General features: G+C 45.6%; 1 protein-coding gene across 1 annotated transcript in view; it reads left to right on the plus strand.

Moving 5' to 3' along the window:
* Window positions 1-17: 17 nt before the first annotated feature.
* LOC122944437 (protransforming growth factor alpha-like) overlaps window positions 18-14,627 on the plus strand; it is a 32,433-nt gene continuing 17,823 nt past the window's right edge. Inside the window, exons 1-2 of the mRNA XM_044302708.1 lie at window positions 18-111; window positions 1,079-1,195. The gene's annotated coding sequence lies outside the window, so the exon portion shown is untranslated. The remainder of the gene's footprint in view (window positions 112-1,078; window positions 1,196-14,627) is intronic.

The raw sequence follows: 14,627 nt of genomic DNA on the forward strand, positions 1-14,627 counted from the left end.
GCGATGGTGGGGGTTAATAACGGCCGCTGATTGCAGCGACATCTAGCGCTGGAGGGACGGAAGTGCACCTGAATAGGGTTACCTCAGCAGTGGTATCGGACGATCCCCCAAGTAATTGATCGCAGACACTGGGTGTGGGCAGAGCAGTTTGTTATCATATATCGTACAGAAGGCTGCAGCAAGCAGCACTCCACAGAGTAGGCCACCCAGCTTTCCCGGGTGCCAGGGTGTGTCAGCCAGCCACTTTTCCGGGTTTCGCACAATACAGACATTTCCCCTAAACATAGGAACGTTGATAAATATCAGATTGGTGGGGGTCTGACTGTTGGGACCCCCACCGATCACATAAGTGGTGCCATGGTGTCCCAGTAGGGATGCATTGCCAGGAACAGCCAGTGGTCCCATAGAGCCTGCTACTCCATATGGAAGCCCCTGAGGTCAGACCCCCAACAGATCAGATACTTATGGGGGTCAGTTATCAAACTGGTGTAAAGTAGAACTGGCTTAGTTGCCCATAGCAACTGATCAGATTCCACCTTTCATTTTCCAAAGGAGCTGTCAAAAATGAAAGGTGGACTCTGGTTGGTTGCTATGGGCAACAGAGTTTGATATATTCTGTATCGTATAAATAGGGGATATGTTTGTATTGTGGGAAAACCCATGCACCCAGTGGTGTATCCTGCTCACTTTCTGGGCTGATGCTCAGTTTCGGCTCTGTGGGTGCCGGGTACGGAAATGTTGCTGGTACAGTAATGTGTCCCCAAATGCTGGATGATGTGCCGCTTGGGACATATGACCGCTAAGGCCCCTCATTGGCTGCAGCAGTGCACATGACAGGTTTATAACTATCTGATGCTCTCAGCATTAATTAATATAGGAGCATCAGGTACTTGGCCAACAGCCGCCGGCGCCTTCCTGAACTCTACCGTATCACTGTCCTCAGTATGGTGTTCGGGCAGTATTATATGGTTTTCCTGGGGCGGTATTTTGTGTTGCACTACGGTATTGCTGGCACCTCCTGCGTCTATTCCCCTCCTTCTGTCAATTTGGACTCAGGGCCACTTTTATGTTTTTCCAGGGCCACTATAAGTCCCCAGCCCGCCCCTGCATGTGACCCCCATCCATGGCAGAAGTTTACATATAAAGCGCAGCGAAGACAGGACCCACATAGCGGGAAACAAGCATCGGAGAGCAGGTAAGTATGTTTCCCTTGACAGGTCCCACTGGATGAGGGGGGGTTATTAAAACATACTTGAAATTGGACAATCCCTCTAAGATACAGGACCAGGGAAGTGAACTGCACCTCTGCCTCGGGTGAACCGATACCATAGCCAGAACCGTATTACTAGCCAACCTCCCAGGCCGCTCTGCGGAGAAGCTGGGGCTCATTCTCTGTGGATCCATAAGGCATGCAGTGCTTTAACGTCAGGATAGGATCCAAAAGCGTACGTACGTTATTAATGGCGGTATGATATATATAGAGTACTCGGAGCGCTACCGTAATGCTAGTTAGATGAAAAGGGAGCGTTCTAATCACACAATTATCCATTCCATCCAGCGCATGCCTCTTTGATTACACAGTGCCCAGCTGGCGCGCCTCTCTTCTACTGCCATGTCTTAGTACACTGCAGACAAAACATGGGCAGCAGAATACGGCCTGATCCTCAACTCAATATATCTTCATGTATATGCCAAGTTATTAAAGGGGCACTCCCAGATATGCCCGAACGTACTTACCAGTGGTTAGTTGGGCCGCTGTCTACGACTTCGCCCAGCTCACGTCAAGTCTAAAATTGTGGAGTGGAAGAGGACTGGCCGGCAGACCCATCTCATTCATCATTTTCTATTCCTGTTTTAGGGGTAGAAAATCGTCTAACTGTAAGACAACAAGGGAGCTGTGCTACATGTAGAACTGGCGAGGGAAGTTATGGGGAGGCCGGCGCATCTTCAGAACTTTGGCGGATCCACCGCCAGCTTAGGGCTTTATTATTAATAAATGTGCCCCTAAGTGCCCAAACTGTAACCCAAAACCCACTTATTTATCGCAAAGTGCCAACATGGCAAGTTAACCTGAATACTACAGTCCAATATAGTATATCTTCCATGTACTTTATCATATAGCTATAATAGCCTGCCTATATTCAGTGTGCGCCCTGCACTGTTCCTAGTGCGCCCTGTGCTGATGAATGGAAGGAAAGTATGAGGCATATTAGTACATCATTGACTTTTTTCAGGGTGCGGGTGCCCACAGAGAGGGCTCTGAAAGCCACATCTGGCACCGGTGCCATAGGTTTGCCACCACTGGCCTAGGTGCTGATCAGCCCCATTCAAGTGAATGGGGCTGAGCATAATACCAAGCACAGGCGCTATACAGTGTACGGCGCTGTGCTTGGTAAGCATGGAGAAGGCCGCAGTGCTCACAGGAGTGCTGGTGCCTTCTCAAACAGCTGATCGGTGGGGTCCGGGGTGTCGGACTCCCACAATTAGTTTAAAAGACCTGGAAACCCCTTTTAAAAGGGGTTGTCCAGCCTTTTTTAAGGGTTGACAGCGCTGTAAAGTTCTATTATTATTATTTTTATTTATTATTAAAGCGCCATTCATTCCATAGCGCTGTACATACTGTATGATAAGGGATGCACATACATAATACAGACTATTGCAATAAGCATAAACAAGACGAGTTACAAACTGGTACAGAAGGAGAGGGGGCCCTGCCCGTGAGGGCTTACAATCTACATGGTATGGGAGAAGGACACAGTAGGTGCGGGTGAAGTTGGCCATGGCGGTATAGAGGCAGCAGGGTCACTGGATGTAGGCTTGTCTGAAGAGGTGGGTTTTCAGGTTTCTTTTGAAGGATTCCACTGTAGGTGAGAGTCTGATATGTTGGGGTAGTGAGTTCCAGAGTATGGGGGATGCACGGGAGAAATCTTGGAGGCGATTGTGGGAAGAGGCAATAAGAGGAGAGGAGAGAAGGAGGTCTTGTGTGGGTCGGAGAGTGTGTGTGGGGATGTATCGGGAAAGTAGCTCAGAGATGTAGGGAGGGGACAGGTTATGGACGGCCTTGTATATAGTTGTTAGTACTTTGAAGTGAATTCGTTGGGCAATGGGGAGCCAGTGAAGGGATTGGCAGAGGGGAGAGGCAGAGGAGTAATAGGGTGAGAGGTGGATTAGTCGGGCAGCAGAGTTGAGGATAGATTGGACGGGTGCGAGAGTGCTGGATGGAAGGCCACAGAGGAGAGTGTTGCAGTAGTCTAGGCTGGAGATGATGAGGGCATGTACAAGCATTTTCGCAGATTCAAAGTTAAGGAAAGCGTGGATGTGGCAGGTGGTGGAAAGGGCTTGGATGTGCCGTCGGAAGGAAAGGGCAGAATCCAAGGTCACTCCAAGGCAGAGAGGCAGGCAAGGAGAGTGTGCAGCCATTGATCATGATAGATAGGTCTGTTGGGGGGGTTGAACAAGATGGGGGAAAAATTATGAATTCTGTCTTATCCATGTTAAGTTTTAGCAAGCAAGAGGAGAAGAAGGATGATATAGAAGATAGACATTGTGGGATTCTTGATAGTAAGGTGGTGATGTCTAGCATCGACTTCCAGTAAAGGAGCTATACAGTACAGCCGATCAGCTCGGGTGCAGGTTGCCAGACCCTGCCGATCAGCTATCAATGGCCTATACCAGGGATGGCCAACCTTCGGCTCTCCAGCTGTTGTAAAACTACAACTCCCAGCATGCCCGAACAGCCTACAGGTATCAGCCTACAGCAGGGTATTGTGGGCATTGTAGTTTTACAACAGCTGGAGGGCCGCAGTTTGAGGATGCCTGGTATAGACCATGGCTTAAAAAAGGCTGGACAGCTCCTTTAAGAAAGCATACTAAATGTGTGAATAAAAAAGCTAAACAAAAAACACTAGAAACACATAAAATTCAAGCCATTTTTCTTCAAGTCCCCAAAACCATGAAAAACAAACATAATGGGAGAATTTATCAAGACTGGCATTTCTACCACCAGTCTTGGTCTCTTTAATGGTAGTGTGACACATGCAAATATTATTAAGAGGTGTGCATCTTGGCGGGTCTGTGAACCACTGTCTGAAATGTATACCAGCTAGAAGCAGGCGTAGATTCCAGGTGTAACTTGTGCTATAAAACTGGAGTAATTAACCTTAAAGGGAACCTGTCACCGGGATTTTGGGTATAGAGCTTAGAACATGGGTTGCTAGATGGCCACTAGCACATCCGCAATACCCAGTCCCCATAGCTCTGTGTGCTTTTATTGTGTAAAAAAACGGATTTGATACATATGCAAATAAACCTGAGATGAGTTCTGTCCCTGACTCATCTCACGTACAGGACTCATCTCAGGTTAATTTGCATATGTATCAAATTGGTTTTTTTTACACAATAAAAGCACACAGAGCTATGGGGACTGGGTATTGCGGATGTGCTAGCGGCCATCTAGTAACCCATGCCCTCAGCTCTATACACAAAATCCTGGTGACAGGTTCCCTTTAAAGGCTATGTACACCTTTGGGGGCAATTTTTTTACATTATTTCATTGTACTCATTTTGAGCAAAAAATTTTTTAATTGGTCTTTATTCAAAATATGGCTTCCTTTTTTCTATACAGGGCTGACAGGCTCTAGTAGCACCCTTTGGATTTTCTGTCAGACCAGGAGCTCCTTATCTCTGCTCTCTGACCTCCTAAACACTCATTATGGCTCAGTTCTTATCTTACTGATAAGAATGTGGCTTATATAAGTATTTTTGACCTCTCAGTAATTAAGGCTGCTTTCACACTGGTGTTTTGGTTTCCGTTTCTGAGATCCGTCTTACAGAGATCGCCTTGACGTACGGCAGACGGGCTTAGATGGTTTTGTACAAAATGTATTTGCCAAGCGTCTCACTTTATAAATAGCGTAGCATTAGCACTAAAATATTTTTTGTGACTTTGGCATTGTTGTACTTCATGAGTGCTGTTGCATTGTCTTTTTTCTCTATTCTGAGAATAGGTCATCAATATAAAAAAAAAAGCGGAAAACAAAAATGAACTTTAATAGATATATACTTTAAATAAAACACATATAGGGGTAGGGAAATAGCCAAAATGGTGTGGCCAGACAATACGATGGCACAGTGTGGTTTAGTTGTCGATCACACTGGTAGGATTCTCACACGTGTGCTGTATGAGCTGGTCCTCACATTGGACACTGTGCATGCAGAAGCCGAGGCGAGAGGGTGCATGTAGCTCAGTGGCACAAGTCCGTCTCACGGGCAGAACTGTGGAGAAGATTAGACCATACAGATCATACCGCAGTCTCCCTAGGTACCACCTGTGCCATTGATGTTGCTAATGATTAGTATAACCAAGCCTTTCCAGACAGGCCACTAACAATCAGCCGGTGGTATGGCGCTGCTAGTAATTCACGCCTCATAGCACTGGCACCTGCCCGCTCAGTTAGAGTAGTGACCACTAGTAATATAGCAGTAAAAGCAGCACTAGTATACCTTTCAGACCTCAGGAATGCCCAGCCAGTCAGCAACCTCCGATCCTCTACAGTTGCTCCTTAGATAATCCACACATAGTCTACGGCAGCATGTCCTTCAAGGATTTCTTTAATATTTAAATCGAGTCCATAAAAATGTACAAAAAGTGCCACTATACATTTACAGTACCCTGAGCCTAGCAACCAATCAGATTCCACCTTTCATTTTCCAAAGGAGCTGTGAGTAATGAAAGGTGGAATCTGATTGGTTGCTATGGGCAACTAAGCCAGTTCTACTTTACACCAGTTTGATAAATGACGCCATAATCTCCCATGATTCTTGAAATTTAAATTCTTGTGTGTTTCTAGATATACAGTGTCTTAACTAGGTACCCTAGGTACACACTGTACAGACAAAATATATTATTATATCTGCACACCCATCGGAGGGCGCTGAAGGTGAAAAGCAGTAGTATTGGGCCAAATCTACAATAGTGTTATGTCTAGTAACTGGCAGATGGTCATGGAATTATATAACTGAAAATAATAATATGGTGTTATCCTATGGCCCAACCAGTAAAATATGGAGGAAGTTTGAAATAATTATCCATAAATATATCCGGTAAATAAAGATCATAGGCATTGCCACATTCCAGAATGCCAGAACTATTAAAATATAAACAAAATCATCCCACATGGCGATTACCGTAACGGTGAAAAAAAATTAGAATGCCCAATTTGCAGTTTTTTTGTCCCTTCACCTCCCCCTCAAAAATTTTATAACAAGTAACATGACATGGTATCAATAACAACTACAGATGGCCCTGCAAAAAATGAGCCCCTCTGCAACTCCGTAGACATAAATATAAAAAAAATTATGGGCATCAGAATATGGTGATGCAAAGAAAAAAATATATTTTTTCCAAAGTTTTTTTATTTTTTATTTTGTGTTAAAAAAGAAGAAAAACTATAAAATGTGGTATCGCTGTAATTGTACTTACCCAGATAATGAAGATAACAGGTCAGTTTTATCTCATAGGGAACACTGTAAAAATGAAACCCATAAAATAAAACTTTGGCGAAATCACATTTTTGTCCCAATCTTTTAGAATTCTTTTTTCTTTATTCAGCCATATTTGGAATAGATGTACGGCAGATGTCAGGAAGTGGTTAAGAAGAGTAAGTTGTGTTAAAAAGGGTTCTCCCACCAAACACATATATCACCTATACACAAGAATTCAGGTGGCCATACACATTAGATAGAAGTTGGTTGATGGAAGAACATCAGTTGAACAATCATCTGGTGAACAATCCTTTTGCAGACACAGCCATACACATTTTAGTCCATACTGGTCCTTACAGTTGTTCAACCTGTTGTTCTTCAAAATTTCACCCAATTATCTATGGTTTTGGTTGATATCATCTGATTTAATTGACTTTAGACTAATGTTTACGGTCAAGACTAGATAGGCCTCCACCGATCACTAGTGTGATAACTGGTCATTACTCTGGCTAAAAACGTTGGTGCTCAGCGCTAGGAAAGTCCTCCCGAGTATAAAAAATCCACTCCACTACCGTGATATGTGTAATTAAATTAAAAAAATTCTGTCTTTTTTAAACTAGCTTAAGTGACCAATAGAGCGGGGGTCTCAGGTCCAGTGGCGTCTCTAGCTTTCAAAATTTGGGGGGGCACACTGGGGGCCAGGACAAAAGTAGGGGGGGCAGCTATAACAACGATACATTTACACAAGTACGCTTCGAAATGCTGCGATACCTAAAAGCGCAACAGGGAAGAAAAGTCCAGCTGTCTGTGGATGACACTTTTATAGAGAGGGGGATCTGTGGATGACACTGCTATGGGGGGGATCTGTGGATGCCACATACCGGGTATAGCATCTTATGCTATATGTGTCATCCACAGATCCACCCCATGACAGTGTCATCCCCATTTCCCCCTCCATAACAGTGTCATCCCCATTTCCCCCTCCATAACAGTGTCATCCACAGATCCCCCTCCCCGCCTCTCACAGGAGTGTACATTTGACATTTCTAAACCGTAATCCATATCCTGCAGTAACTTTAACTTTAAATCAGGATTCAGCAGCCGCTCATCTCTACTAGTACCTTAACCTTACACCACTCGGCTAGCTTCGGTAACAGGGCCAGGCTACAGCCTACAGGTACTGCCTGTTAGTTGTTATCGAGCGAGCGCTGATTTCTGCAGGTCAGAGGATACGGATTACAGTTTAGAAGAAATGTACACTCCTGTGAGCTGTCCAGACCAGTGGCGGATCCAGAGCCTGGTCTCGGGAGAGGCACTTCCAGATTATTTTCTGTCCGCTGCCACAGAACAAGGGTGCTTATAGAACAGACTCCACAGTGTAGCGGTATACTGTATACTGTGTGGCACAGTGTAGCTGTATACTGTATATTGTGGGGCACAGTGTAGCTGTATACTGTGTGGCACAGTGTAGCGGTATACTGTATATCGTGGAGCACAGTGTAGAGGTATACTGTATATTGTGTTGCACAGTGTAGAGGTATACTGTATATTGTGGGGCACAGTGTAGCTGTATACTGTGTGGCACAGTGTAGCGGTATACTGTATATCGTGGGGCACAGTGTAGAGGTATACGGTATACTGTGTGGCGCTCATCTCCCTGTGCCCGGCGGCGGCGGCTCACTTTGGGGGGGGGGGGGGCGCATTTTAGTTGGGGGGGCCGAGCATGATGTAGGGGGGGCCGTGGCCCCCTCTGGCCCCCCCCCCTGGCGACGCCACTGCTCAGGTCCCCTTTTTCTCCACCACCAGCACAACAATGGTAAGGAGATGTTTGGAGGAAGCAGTGGTAAAGCTCAGCTTTTCTGTAACTTCCATAAACTCCACCATTGCTCCATTAAACTCCTTCTCACTATGGTCATGCAGATAAGGAAAAGTGGAGGACTCTGGACCCTTTTTCTAGTGATTGGCAGAATTCCGATCAATGGAGCCTTGTGATCTTGTTTGTGGTGTTACTATGAGGTCCTATGACAAATGTTTGAATGCTAACAATATACATTCATTGTAAACTCATGGCGGAAATCTATGCAGGAAGCATTTTAAGTCAATAGCCCCATAGTTATACCAAGAGAAAAAATATCTGCAAATCCTAAAAGGTGTTATACCGTGACTGAAAATCAGACATAATATAGTACATGGGTGCATTCAAAAGACCGTATTTCTGGGACTGCACCTGTTCCACACCCATTCCCATTCATTTCAGTGGGACCACAAAAGTTGCGGACAGCACACTGTGTACCGTCTGCATGTCCTATTCTTGTTCGAAATCGCAGAAAATGAGGAGCGCACACGGCCGGTATCAGTGTTTTGGGGATCAGCAATTTGTAGACAGCAAAACACTTTTTGTAGCCTAACAAAGTAGGAACCAGCCCTGTACCTCACATGGATCCAGAGTTTCTTCCATTCCTTGCTCCAATTCTCTTCAGGCTCTGGTGGTGTGTCCTTTCTCAGGTGGTGTCTCCTTTCTGCTGCAGCGCCCTTGCTGTAACTGTCGCAGTTTCTAACAGTAGATATGATGGGTGGCAGGTAGAGGATGGAACTGAGCATACGTGACCACCTCAGTAGTTGAATGTGCACATTACTATACAGATTAAACACCAGGGGGTGCCATTATAATGAAATATAGAGAATATTGTGTTTCCATGGTTACGACTAGTGTTGAGCGAACTTGTGATTTAAGTTCGGCGTCTAAAGTTCGGGTTCGGGTTATCGAAGTATCCCGTTATGGATTCCGCTACCACAGACCATAACAGAATTTAAATCCATAACGCGATTCTTCGATAACCTGAACTCGAACTTTAGACGCCGAACTTAAAACACAAGTTCGCTCAACACTAGTTACGACCACCCTGTAATCCATATATATGAACACAACCAAGGTAAAAAGCTGGTCACACTTGGAAATCAATGGCGCCCAAAATATGGAGTCAAATAAATTTAATATTGGAATGCCTTAAAATATATCTTTAATAATACCATTTAAAATGATAGGCCCAACAAAAAGTGCATAAGTAACAAAAACCTCACTAGGAGGTAACATATCCCTGCCAACCACAGTGAACTGGTAGGACAAGAAAAAACACAGCCAGGAGGTGTGTTCACTGGCCCACTCAGAGGGTGAGTTAGGAAGAAAACAGGGATAGCAAATAAAGAGGGAGACAGATGCTGGGTCTCGACCCCTAAACATGTCCCTGTGTTCTAACTGTAGGTGGAAACTCACTCTGACTACCCCTAGATGGCCCTCAGACCTATCCTTTGACTGCCCAGCTTCGTCGGAAGCAAAAAAGACCAGTCACTACTAGGGAAGTCAGATATGAAAAAAATAATAAACCATGTCCCTACGCGTTTCACTGGCCTCCGCCAGATCATCAGGGGACCAAATACAACCAGGATCGCAGGCAGACAGTAACAATGTGTGCTTATTACAGCCTAAAATGAAAGCTATAGCAATTGAAAAGACAATCCAATCAATGTGTGAGGATGTACTTAGCTTGCCCAATTGTCTGCTCGCGTCCAGGGTCCGCACTGCCATACGCAGGATAGGTGCGGACCCTGGACGCGAGCAGACAATTGGGCAAGCTAAGTACATCCTCACACATTGATTGGATTGTCTTTTCAATTGCTATAGCTTTCATTTTAGGCTGTAATAAGCACACATTGTTACTGTCTGCCTGCGATCCTGGTTGTATTTGGTCCCCTGATGATCTGGCGGAGGCCAGTGAAACGCGTAGGGACATGGTTTATTATTTTTTTCATATCTGACTTCCCTAGTAGTGACTGGTCTTTTTTGCTTCCGACGAAGCTGGGCAGTCAAAGGATAGGTCTGAGGGCCATCTAGGGGTAGTCAGAGTGAGTTTCCACCTACAGTTAGAACACAGGGACATGTTTAGGGGTTGAGACCCAGCATCTGTCTCCCTCTTTATTTGCTATCCCTGTTTTCTTCCTAACTCATCTTCTGAGTGGGCCAGTGAACACACCTCCTGGCTGTGTTTTTTCTTGTCCTACCAGTTCACTGTGGTTGGCAGGGATATGTTACCTCCTAGTGAGGTTTTTGTTACTTATGCACTTTTTGCTGGGCCTATCATTTTAACCACCTCCCGACCGCTGTACGCGTATATGCGTCCGGGAGGTGGTTGCTTTATTCCTCCTGGACGCATATACGCGTCTTCTCGCGAGACGCGAGATTTCCTGTGAACGTGCGCGCTCACAGGAACGGAAGGTAAGCGAGTGGATCTCCAGCCTGCCAGCGGCGATCGCTCGCTGGCAGGCTGGAGATCCGAATTTTTTAACCCCTAACAGGTATATTAGACGCTGTTTTCATAACAGCGTCTAATATACCTCCTACCTGGTCCTCTGGTGGTCCCTTTTGTTAGGATCGACCACCAGAGGACTCAGGTAGGTCAGTACAGTCGCACCAAACACCACACCACACTACACTACACCCCCCCCCCCGGTCACTTATTAACCCCTTATAAACCCCTGATCACCCATGATCACCCCATATAAACTCCCTGATCACCCCCCTGTCATTGATCACCGCCCTGTCATTGATCACCCCCCTGTCAGGCTCCGTTCAGACGTCCGTATGACTTTTACGGATCCACGGATACATGGATCGGATCCGCAAAAAGCATACAGACGTCTGAATGGAGCCTTACAGGGGGGTGATCAATGACAGGCGGGTGATCACCCATATACACTCCCTGATCACCCCCCTGTCATTGATCACCCCCCTGTCATTGATCACCCCCCTGTAAGGCTCCATTCAGACGTCCGCATGATTTTTACGGATCCGATCCATGTATCCATGGATCCGTAAAAATCATGCGGACGTCTGAATGGAGCCTTACAGGGGGGGTGATCAGTGACAGGGGGGTGATCACCCTGATCACCCCCTGTCATTCATAACCCCCCTGTAAGGCTCCATTCAGACGTCCGCATGCGTTTTGTGGATCCGATCCATGTATCCATGGATCCGTAAAAAATCATGCGGATGTCTGAATGGAACCTTACAGGGGGGGTGATCATTGACAGGGGGGTGATCACCCTGATCATCCCCTGTCATTGATAACCCCCCTGTAAGGCTCCATTCAGACGTCCGCATGCGTTTTGTGGATCCGATCCATGTATCCGTAAAAAATCATGCGGATGTCTGAATGGAGCCTTACAGGGGGGGTGATCAGTGACAGGGGGGTGATCACCCTGATCACCCCCTGTCATTGATAACCCCCCTGTAAGGCTCCATTCAGACGTCCGCATGCGTTTTGTGGATCCGATCCATGTATCCATGGATCCGTAAAAAATCATGCGGATGTCTGAATGGAGCCTTACAGGGGGTGTGATCAGTGACAGGGGGGTGATCACCCTGATCACCCCCTGTCATTGATAACCCCCCTGTAAGGCTCCATTCAGACGTCCGCATGCGTTTTGTGGATCCGATCCATGTATCCATGGATCCGTAAAAAATCATGCGGATGTCTGAATGGAGCCTTACAGGAGGGGTGATCAGTGACAGGGGGGTGATCACCCTGATCACCCCCTGTCATTGATAACCCCCCTGTAAGGCTCCATTCAGACGTCCGCATGCGTTTTGTGGATCCGATCCATGTATCCATGGATCCGTAAAAAATCATGCGGATGTCTGAATGGAACCTTACAGGGGGGGTGATCATTGACAGGGGGGTGATCACCCTGATCACCCCCCGTCATTGATAACCCCCCTGTAAGGCTCCATTCAGACGTCCGCATGTGTTTTGTGGATCCGATCCATGTATCCATGGATCCGTAAAAATCATGCGGATGTCTGAATGGAGCCTTACAGGGGGGTGATCAATGACAGGGGGGTGATCAGGGAGTCTATATGGGTGATCACCCCCCTGTCATTGATCACCCCCCCCCCCCCCCACCTGGTAAGGCTCCATTCAGACATTTTTTTGGGCACAAGTTAGCGGAAATTTTTTGTTTGTTTTTGTTTTTTCTTACAAAGTCTCATATTCTACTAACTTGTGTCAAAAAAAAAAATCTCACATGGACGCACCATACCCCTCACGGAATCCAAATGCGTAAACATTTTTAGACATTTATATTCCAGACTTCTTCTCACGCTTTAGGGCCCCTAAAAAGCCAGGGCAGTATAAATACCCCACATGTGACCCCATTTCGGAAAGAAGACACCCCAAGGTATTCTGTGAGGGGCATATTGAGTCCATGAAAGATTGAAATTTTTGTCCTAAGTTAGCGGAAAGTGAGACTTTGTGAGAAAAAAACAAAAAAAAATCAATATCCGCTAACTTATGCAAAAAAAATAAAAATTCTAGGAACTCGCCATGCCCCTCATTGAATACCTTTGGGTGTCTTCTTTCCAAAGTGGGGTCACATGTGGGGTATTTATACTGCCCTGGCTTTTTAGGGGCCCGAAAGTGTGAGAAGAAGTCTGGGATCCAAATGTCTAAAAATACCCCCCTAAAAGGAATTTGGGCCCCTTTGCGCATCTAGGCTGCAAAAAAGTGTCACACATGTGGTATCGCCGTACTCAGGAGAAGTTGGGGAATGTGTTTTGGGGTGTCATTTTACATATACCCATGCTGGGTGAGAAAAATATCTTGGTCAAATGCCAACTTTGTATAAAAAAATGGGAAAAGTTGTCTTTTGCCAAGATATTTCTCTCACCCAGCATGGGTATATGTAAAATGACCCCCCAAAACACATTGCCCAACTTCTCCTGAGTACGGCGATACCACATGTGTGACACTTTTTTGCAGCCAAGGTGGGCAATGGGGCACCTTTCGGATTTCGCAGGCCATTTTTTTACACATTTTGATTGCAAGGTACTTCTTACACATTTGGGCCCCTAAATTGCCAGGGCAGTATAACTACGCCACAAGTGACCCCATTTTGGAAAGAAGACACCCCAAGGTATTCCGTGGGGGGCACGGCGAGTTCCTAGAATTTTTTATTTTTTGTCACAATTTAGCGGAAAATGATGATTTTTCTTTTTTTTTCTTTTTTCCTTACAAAGTCTCATATTCCACTAACTTGCGACAAAAAATAAAAAATTCTAGGAACTCGCCATGCCCCTCACGGAATACCTTGGGGTGTCTTCTTTCCAAAATGGGGTCACTTGTGGGGTAGTTATACTGCCCTGGCAATTTAGGGGCCCAAATGTGTGAGAAGAACTTTGCAATCAAAATGTGTAAAAAATGCCCTGCAAAATCCGAAAGGTGCACTTTGGAATATGTGCCCCTTTGCCCACCTTGGCAGCAAAAAAGTGTGACACATCTGGTATCGCCGTACTCAGGAGAAGTTGGGCAATGTGTTTTGGGGTGTCATTTTACATATACCCATGCTGGGTGAGAAAAATATCTTGGTCAAATGCCAACTTTGTATAAAAAAATGGGAAAAGTTGTCTTTTGCCAAGATATTTCTCTCACCCAGCATGGGTATATGTAAAATGACACCCCAAATCACATTCCCCAACTTCTCCTGAGTACGGCGATACCAGATGTGTGACACTTTTTTGATGCCAAGGTGGGCAAAGGGGCACATATTCCAAAGTGCACCTTTCGGATTTCACCGGTCATTTTTTACAGATTTTGATTGCAAAGTACTTCTCACACATATGGGCCCCTAAATTGCCAGGGCAGTATAACTACGCCACAAGTGACCCCATTTTGGAAAGAAGACACCCCAAGGTATTCCGTGAGGGGCATGGCGAGTTCCTAGAATTTTTTATTTTTTGTCGCAAGTTAGTGGAATATGAGACTTTGTAAGGAAAAAAGAGAAAAAAAAAAATCATCATTTTCCGCTAACTTGTGACAAAAAATAAAAAATTCTAGGAACTCGCCGTGCCCCTTACGGAATACCTTGGGGTGTCTTCTTTCCAAAATGGGGTCACTTGTGGCGTAGTTATACTGCCCTGGCAATTTAGGGGCCCAAATGTGTGAGAAGTACCTTGCAATCAAAATGTGTAAAAAATGGCCTGCAAAATCTGAAAGGTGCACTTTGGAATATGTGCCCCTTTGCCCACCTTGGCTGCAAAAAAGTGTGACACATCTGGTATCGCCGTACTCAGGAGAAGTTGGGGAATGTGT

This window comes from Bufo gargarizans, chromosome 8 (assembly GCF_014858855.1).
Source record: "Bufo gargarizans isolate SCDJY-AF-19 chromosome 8, ASM1485885v1, whole genome shotgun sequence".
In the NCBI taxonomy this organism is placed as follows: Eukaryota; Metazoa; Chordata; class Amphibia; order Anura; family Bufonidae; genus Bufo; species Bufo gargarizans.